The sequence below is a fragment of the Lactuca sativa genome, chromosome 3, assembly GCF_002870075.4.
Source record: "Lactuca sativa cultivar Salinas chromosome 3, Lsat_Salinas_v11, whole genome shotgun sequence".
Lineage (NCBI taxonomy): Eukaryota > Viridiplantae > Streptophyta > Magnoliopsida > Asterales > Asteraceae > Lactuca > Lactuca sativa.
Window position 1 is genome coordinate 210,612,636 of NC_056625.2, and position 9,270 is coordinate 210,621,905.

The following is a 9,270-nucleotide window of genomic DNA, read 5'->3' on the forward strand; positions in this document are numbered from 1 at the left end:
CCCCTAAAATGTGAAAAGAATTGAAAAGTAGGGGTATGAACTCACTCGTTAAGTTTGAAGAGAGAGGCTAGAGTTGAGCAGAGTTTCGACCGCAGAAAGTTGCGTCTTCGGGCTCTCGGGAATCTCTGCAGCGTGGATCTTTCGTCGGGGGCTCGAGTGCGGAAATCGAGGTCGTCAGGAATGGTCTCTGGGGCTTAGAATTATGGGAGAATGACTGATGAATTGTGAAGGTGTGCAAAAACTCGAAGCTTATGTCATCTATTTATAGTGCTGGAGGAGTGAGTATGCGGGGCGTAATTTTGGAGTACGCGGGGCGTACTCACGTACGCAGCGCGTACCTCGTTACGCTGGGCGTAAGAATGCGTCATGGCTTACGACTCCTGGCTAGGTAAGCGTAGAGGGGGCGGGCCGATGGGACTCGACTCTGGGTCTAGTACGCGGGGCGTACTCCCAGAGAACGCGGGGTGTACTCCCAGTGAACGCGGGGCGTAATCCGGCCTGTCCACTTCTAAATTTCGTAACTTTCGCGTACGAGCTCCGTTTTTCGTGTTCTTTATATCCACGTGTAGGTGAGATTATGCTCTACAACTTTCATTTAGGTTGCGCTAGCTAATTAACACTCGATCTTCAATTCGAGTTTTTTTTAGCCCTCTACTACTGTTACGAAACTTTGAAAATTCGTAACTTCTTCATACGAGGTCCAAATTGGGTGATCTTTTCATGCACGCTCACCTTTCAACGAGATCTACGACTTTTGTTTAGATACTTAAGGCTAAAATGCATTTTATTGAGGTTTTACTTTTTACGTCAAAAAAAGTTTTAACGGCGTGTCGTAAATATACGAGTGGTTATAATTTCTTCATTATAACTCAGTTTTGAGCGTTCTTTATGTTTTTGGAAACCTTGGCATGATATCTAATATTTGATGCATCCCAACTTAGATATTTGAACACTTTATTTTCGAGGTTAATTTCGTTGTATTTGACTTTCGAGCATTACAATGCTTTTGGAAAATATAGGATTGTCACAAGAGAGCTTAGGAGTGGATGCCATGTGGCAAAATAGAGGTGTAAAAAATGTCATGTGGCACCTTAGAAAGGTTTTTATTAGGAAGAGAGACTAGTTGGTAAATGTTAGTTTAATATTTTGGTTAATGTTGATATTTAAGTTAACGTTGATTTTTTAGGGAGGAGGGTATAGTGTATGTAATGGAAGGAGGTTCTCTGAGGGATATTGCGGGTTTCTTTGTGGAGTTTTTGAGCGGACTATAAAACCCGTAGTTGATCCCTCTCTTCCTTTAAATTCTCTCTTTAGTATCTGACTTCTTTTGTTTTCAATTATATTCACAATTAAAAGTATGAATATGATATTATGACTATTCAACCCATGTGACTATACTTTTTATTGGTTATATATTTTTGTTAAAATTTCACTTAATTTTAAAGCATGAGTGGTAAACTTCTGTTTTTTTCCTTTAATTATTTTAGAACTTTTTTGTTTTAAATTAGTAGAAGTTTTTTTTATAGTACAAAATATAATGTTTTATTTTATTTTATATATTTTAATTTAATTAAATAAAAAATATTGACATGATAAGTGGATTGAGTAAGTTGGGAAATATAAAGCTTCCATGTGTTTTAGGTTGGGAAGGATTGAAGAGATAAAATAGATAAAAACTAAGGTGGAACCAATATGGCAGTGGGTTAAATAGGTTAGGAGGGAATCACTTCCTCCTCTCTTAGGGCATCTCCAACCCACCCCCAATACTCCATTTCTTCCCTCATTCTTCTCCAACCCTACCTTATTTTCACCTCCATTTTTGGATATATGAATAGTATTCCCCCATATATGGGGGCATACTATTGAGTCCCTCTCATTTTTATTTTATACATTTTTAGTTTATTTTATCAACTAATTATAATTTAAATGTAATATTTAATATTTATAATATCATGTTATATACCAATTTATATTAATTAATCATACATATAAAGTTTAAGTAGTAGAGGGTGTATTTGACAATATATATAAGTTATAAAATGGAATATTCTAGGAATATACTTTTTGGGGTAAAAATTGGGGTAGAAAATGGAGTAGGGTTGGAGATGAAACATTATTTACTCCATTTATGGGGGAAAAATAGAGATGGGTTGGAGATGGTCTTAGTAAAAGTTAAGGGTTGTTTGTTTTTTCTTTTTTTTTTTGTGCAGATCTACGCAACCATTTTTTGTCTGCGCCACGCGGACATATGCCCTCGTAGAGTGTTTGTTTTTTGGAAGTGTGCAGATCAAAAACGTCTGCGCGAGATCTTCTTGGCGCAGACATGGACCACTGTCTTCAAAGGTCTTCACACCTCATTTTAACCTAAACAAAAAAAACGTTGCCTATCTTTATTTCCTTTCTCCGCTGACTATCTTTTCGCTGAAAATGCCTTTTTATGTTTATGATATGAAATTAAGTTTGAAAAATTAGTTTATTTCAGTACCTGCAGACGTTAAAAAACAAATAGACTTCTTATAGCAGACTACAGACATTTGGTCCACCTCTTCTGTTGCAGAGGCTTGCAGATATAGTCCGCAAACTGCAAACATTTTGGCTTCAGAAAAACAAACAACACCTTAGTTTAGTAGCTACTTTGGTATTTTTTTAGGTTTGTTAATATTTTCTTTAGTAGTTTGATAACTTATTTTAGTATTTTGGTTTATATATGTTTGTATTTTGGTAATTTGTAGTTTATTTTTAGGGAAAAACATGCAAAAACCCTATATATTATACTCGGATGCTTAAAAAACCCTTATATTATATTTTTTTTTATACAAATTAACCATTTTTATTTCCCAAACCGTCTAACAATTGCAAGTCATCAGGTAACTCTAGGTTAACTGTTCTATCAATTTTCTTTATTTTTATATATTTTATATAATTCTTTTAGTTGGAACTTAGCCCAAAGAAGTCCCACCATTCTCTTCTCCCTTGTGAAATCTGCAGCATAAATTGTGTCGTCTTCTCTTACATGTCACCATGTTTGAGAAGCATCAATCTCCATGGTTGTAAGCAGAGATCCAACTACAACAAGATGTGTGTCTCCATAAGCCAGACCCATTAAAGTAGCAGAGCAACACGCATTTACAGCTTCACTTGTGCTATCTTGATTCCTTCCGTCTGCAAATTCAGTTAATCCAGACGCCCATGAGTGTAATCAAAGCATCTCAAACGAAGATACTTTGAATTTCCACCTCTACCCAATATCATGAAATCTGCCATTAAAGAGTACGCTTGAGCTCTATATTTCTTCCCCAAATTGGGTCTTCTTCGCTAGAACAGCAAATCCATTTAACCGTGGGTCAATTGTATCCTTCAAGTACTACTCGATTTAGGGGTTACATCAAGATAAGAAACTTCTTCGGCTATCAATGCTAACATGGCTGCCCTTGCTACCAATTTACCAAAAAAATATGATGATGTGGTTTCTATAGCAGTTGAATCCAAACCCCAGACATCTTTCACAAGAGCATCAATGATTTGAGGATACGATTCTTATTTAATTCCTTTGATTGGATGCCCGGTTATAGAAAAGGGGTCAGTTTCTAACACCCATGAATCTCCAATAACACACAAGTTCACCATCGATACTCTTGTAATTTGGATCATCGACGAAGATGGAGAGGGTTTGCTAACATTAACAAATCCCCCAAACTTTCTTCTCATTTTTATATTCAACACAAAATGGTTTTGTAAACAAGGCATGGCCAGAAACTAGATAACAAGAATCGATTCGAATTCAGAATCCGGGTTTGGTAATATAGCGATGTGTATTATACCACAAAACTTATCGGATGAAATGGAGGATACATCATGGGTCAAACAGATTGGCATTGACGAATACATAACCCATGTTTAACCATTATTCAGATTAATCTTGTACTTAGTTTTAGAAGAATTGAGAACACAATTAAGAATTGTGTGGATAGTGGAAATGGATAATGCGACACTTTGTAATACCTGGAATGTCAAGAAGAGGCTGCCTCTAACGAGAAAGAATCTCAAATTGGGTTGAATGTCCAAAGTTGTGTTGAGATCATTGAACAAAGATATAACGGGTTTGATTCAGATTCGGGTTATTGAAGACCGAAATGGTAAGATCAGCTTTAAAGATTTGATATGTGAAAGCAGTGTTAGAAACAGAGATGTGTAAGAGAGAGGAAGTGAGGAGATAGATGATTTGATAAGATAAGGATGGATGTATTCAGGTTGATCGCCATTTTTGAGGACAAAGTTTTGAAAAAATGAGTTTGTAGGGAGAGGGGATGAGAAGAGGTGAGGCAAGAAGAAAGATGAGGGGTTAGGTAGGATGATGGGCAAGGTTTTTGGGAAGGTGAAAGCGTGGATTGAGTGGCGGTTCATGGCAGCACCAGGTGGAAGAGATGAATTAAAATGTCGTGTGATGTGGGTTTTACTAATGTTTTTTCTTCAAGGATTTGATGACCATTCTTACTTCTCTCAACTTTCTTCAATGTCAGAGCGGCCTAAAGCCATGTCAGCTATGTTACCGGTTGATTAGGCTAACCAGTCACAAAACATGAAAACCATCAAACTCAGAAAGAATAATGGTTAATTTGTACAAAAAAATAATATAAGGGTTTTGTTAAGCATTGGGGTATAATATATAGGGTTTTTTCGTGTTTTTCCCTTATTTTTACCTTATAATGTAGTACATTTTATTTTGCAAAGAGATCAACTTGCGGCTTTACTTAATGACCCTATTTTAAAGATAGACTCCCAAACATCATATTTGGTATTAGACACAAAATGATGGTACCGTGACATCCCCATTTTCACGGTCAGAAAATACCGATTTTTGTTTATGCTTTATAGAAATGAGAGTATCTCTTTTAATACAAAGGTTGCGGAATTTGTTCCCAGTAAAACATGATAAATACGTTTTCAAAGCATTTCTGAAGAAAAGTATTTTTATTCATTTTAAAACATTTGGGATGTCATTGTCAATACAGAAACATAAGCATAAATAGAACTTACATTCATTATCACTAGTGATTTATATCTCCTTAATCTCTCTCTGTAATGTGACTTCATATCAACACTTGTGATATAAATAAATTGGATGGGTCAGGTTGGGAAACCTGGTGAGTACATAGGGTTTTCAACCCACAATAATATAATTATTATGCTTAATCATCAAACGGGTAACCTAATTACCCATCCCCATTATCTTCTTTACTCTTAAGTACCTTCCCTAAGGATTTATCCTAAGGGTCGTCTCTTACATCATATTTACCTTACATCGCATTTCCTTATATGTTTGGAATTGGATTAGCATGAACATTACCACATCAAAAACAAGTTTATAAGTTCAAAAACATCTTAGGGTAATGTTCCTAGTCCAATTCCAGCCAAAAAAGTTGAATTTATCCTGTTTGGGGGTCCAACTCGTCGAGTGCACGAACCAACTCGGCGAGTTGGATGCATTTTGTCTTGGACTCGGCGAGTCCATTCATGGACTCGGCGAGTCTGCTGGGCAGACAACATCAAAACTCGATTTTTTAGCTCCTTTTGCAAGTATAACAAGAAAACAAGCCTAGGCTCTGATACCACTGCTGGGTTATGAGCATTCTAACACTCCTAAGTGTACATGCAACCCTAAATACCTTAGATCTATGTTTTCTCTATTATACATGAAAATATGAACATCCAAGGTATTATCCTAATCTAGCATACAAAACTATCAATATAACAAGATAGAATACATACCTCTTTGATGTAGAATGTCTTCATGAAGCTTGAGTGCCTAGTGCCCCAAGTGTGACACCTCAAATAGTTTACACAACACCAAATACACTTGGAATAACTTGAGAGAATTCTACACTTCATGAAAATCGGCTAGCCCTCTCTAGAGTGATACTAGTGGCCGATTTTGTCAAGAATAAGATCTTTATATAGTGTTACAATTAGGGTAAACCCTAATTGTCATGACTTTCCATTTCCTTGGATCCATGGGTTCACATACACCATGGAGCATCCATGGACCATCCTATGGGTTTTAGCTGAACTTGATTATCCATGGAGCATTAGCCCACTATACAAGTATGGATGATTTACACAATCAACCCATATATTTAATTAGTCTTCTTTTGATCAATTAATTAATCCTAGATTAATTCTTGATCAATACTAATTAAATAATCTTATTATTCTTATTATTAATATACTAGAACTTATAATATATTAATAACCATAAGTGTCTTATTTCTCTCATTATAGTCTATCCAAATGCATGATGCCATGCAACCCAAATGGACCATACCGGGTCGAGTCAAGTCTTACCAATTATAGTTATGGACTTAGACATTAATCCAACAGTCTCCCACTTGGATAAGTCTAAAACTATTATTGCGTATAACTTCAGGAACCAACTGGCAATCGTAGCTCTCAAAAGCTTCTGTCGAACTCTGACCTTTGTCAATGACTTGTCCATTAGATTAGGGATCATATATTCCTCCATTCTAGATATCATATGGACTGAGACATGGATTATAATCATTCTCTCTGTCCATTTGTTGTTTCCCGATTTCCGATTTATGATGACTGACTAATTGAACAAATCAAATTAGTCCTGGCCCGGCCGAGCACTTCCATTTGTCATCCTCAAATCATCAAGGGGCCCACAGATATCGCTTTTATCCCAAAGGTAAAAGGAATGGATAAACTTCGACTCATATGGCTTGTTTTACTACTTGTTGAATCATACACAAAGACACGTTTTATAGCACCGAGTTACCAAATGCGTTTTCGTGAAATCAATGTACTATCAACTCATAGTAACAACTCATATCTCTAGGTTTGAAGAATATAAGATATTATTGTCTCATGATCACTCGTGATAAAATCCATGAAGTGATTCCAATGAGCGCGGGTTGGATCCAATACTCAGAACTTATGAGCACTCATGAGTGTTGTAGCCCTTTGTCCAACACCTTAGACCTCTACAAGCCAACCCATGACAGTCTTAATTCATATCTACTTCCAACATATGACCGACTGTGGATGGTTTGAATAACTTAGTCATTCCGGAAGAATAACCTAGTTTATTCGGGAAGTCAAAACATGCAAAGTGAAACACAGTAATAATTGAATCCAATATGGTATCAAAACCTATGAACATAAATAAAACACCTTTTATTTATCACCATATGATTACACATTATTCATTGTATACTATTTTAGCTATCAACTTTATTCTTGAATTTAAAACAATAGTTGCCCCATGCTCCAAGCATGTACACTATGTTTTCTAAACACTAGTCATGCCATACACCAAGTATGCATACTATGTTTGTTTATGATCTTTACTTTGTGAACTAGATCGATTGAACATAACTTCAATGATTCTGTTTTCACAGTCCCAAATCCTTACTACAAATGCAAGAATTTCAAATTCAGGCCATTTACTGAAATCTGTTAGATTCTAAACTTATATGCATTGAACCTCTTGTAATGATTATGCACAAAGTCAGAAGGACTTGACAACAATCATTACAGAGCATTCCAAAGGAGATCAACTCCTTGGAAACATCCTTCTTGCATTAAGTTTCCTAATCTTAAACAGATTGAAAAATTCTAACTTTGAAACATTTCCAGATTCCATTTTGACTATCACTTCTGAACAAGAGTTGCCTCCTTACAGATTATGTCAATATGGTCCTTCCAGAATTATCACTATACTTCTAACTGTCCTTGAGCAACCAATCTTTGCTAAACCTTAGATTGTCCTCGACAGTTGTTTAATCCATTTAGTCATATTCAGTTCTAAACCTTTTCCCTTCTTAACGCCCCAGGCATTTGGAAAATTTTAGAATGGATGAATATAGCACATGTAATCGATCCTATATATGAAGCATATGGGACACGATTCATGATGTCTCACATAAAGACTAAACCAGTCTTCTGCTATAATATGTCTATTTCAATTTGCCAAGTTCTCATAATTCAGATTATGAAATGGGATGTCGTAATCATAATCGAATTTTAGAACGCAAATAATGGACCCATATACATAATTTCCTTATGTTGAGCCATTCCAACATGAAATTCATATATATTTCCTTGACTAAATGATTAAAACCTCACGATCTAAGCTTATAGATTTGAGATGAAGTATAATTTCCTCTCCCTTAATTATAGCAAAACAACTCTTTCCCAATTGAAACTTTTGTTTTCTATAATTAACATTGCTAGCTTGCAATACTTATCATAATTATCATGCTCCCACTAACATGATGATTATTAGCATAATACTTATGCTCCCACTAGCTTTGACATGTACTCAGAAATCAGCTGACTTTCTTACCAAAGTTCAGATTTCTGATACTAGATTGTTTTGATAAGACTTTATCAAAATCATACACCTTCCCTTAGATAGCACACTTGTGTGTCTAAAAAATTATGAAGATGGATGCCGTAATCATAATGGTTAGACCTTTTTGCCACTTCTCACAAGTCCAGGTTAGTGTGCTGGTAAACCACACACGCTCCACTAACGACTTTGAGAATGCAAATATCACAATTGCTATCTAGCTAAAATCTACTTAGTGAAAGTGTTTCCTCACCATCATTTTCATGAATCGGAGAGAAACCTTATGACACTTAGATTTTTATGGTGTATGTGTTGTTATCCATGTGAATTGTCAAAACCATAGTCAGAAGACAAGGATAATGACAAATCCAAACTCATATGGATTGAACTCAATCTTAACTTCTTGCCACCTGGCAGCTCAAGGGCCTGCCATTGCTTCCAAGTTTTTGTGCAACACATTGAGAACTCTAAGAACTCATATGCAAAGCCAACTTTAACTGGAATGGGCATAGAATATGTCAACACGATAGGTTATAAACCTCAAGTCGTGTGCTAGTGAAGAACTTCAGGTTCTATTCTTGATTTGTTCTTGAGACTTTCAAGACCTTTAAGACTCCCACTGTCCTCTTGACCTATAAGACTCCCTTGTCAAACATCCAAGAGATAGTGTGGATTCTAACACAATTGGCCTAAGTTGGTCTTTGTTTTATCCTAAACATCACAACTTACCAATTTCAACTGTACAAGAGTAGAAAACTTTTACTCTTACATTTGACAAGTGTTTTAAACCTTATTTGAGACATGTCACTCAAGTTACAATCTTGGAGTATGACTCTAAGACTTGTAATGGAACGAAGTATGACTCATCTTCTTGATTTAACCACTTCAACAATTCAAGT

At 35.8% G+C, this 9,270-nt stretch overlaps 1 pseudogene; it reads right to left on the reverse strand.

The window, feature by feature from the left end:
- Positions 1–2,842: 2,842 nt before the first annotated feature.
- On the reverse strand, positions 2,843–4,404 carry LOC111877708 (uncharacterized; annotated as a pseudogene).
- Positions 4,405–9,270: the final 4,866 nt, after the last annotated feature.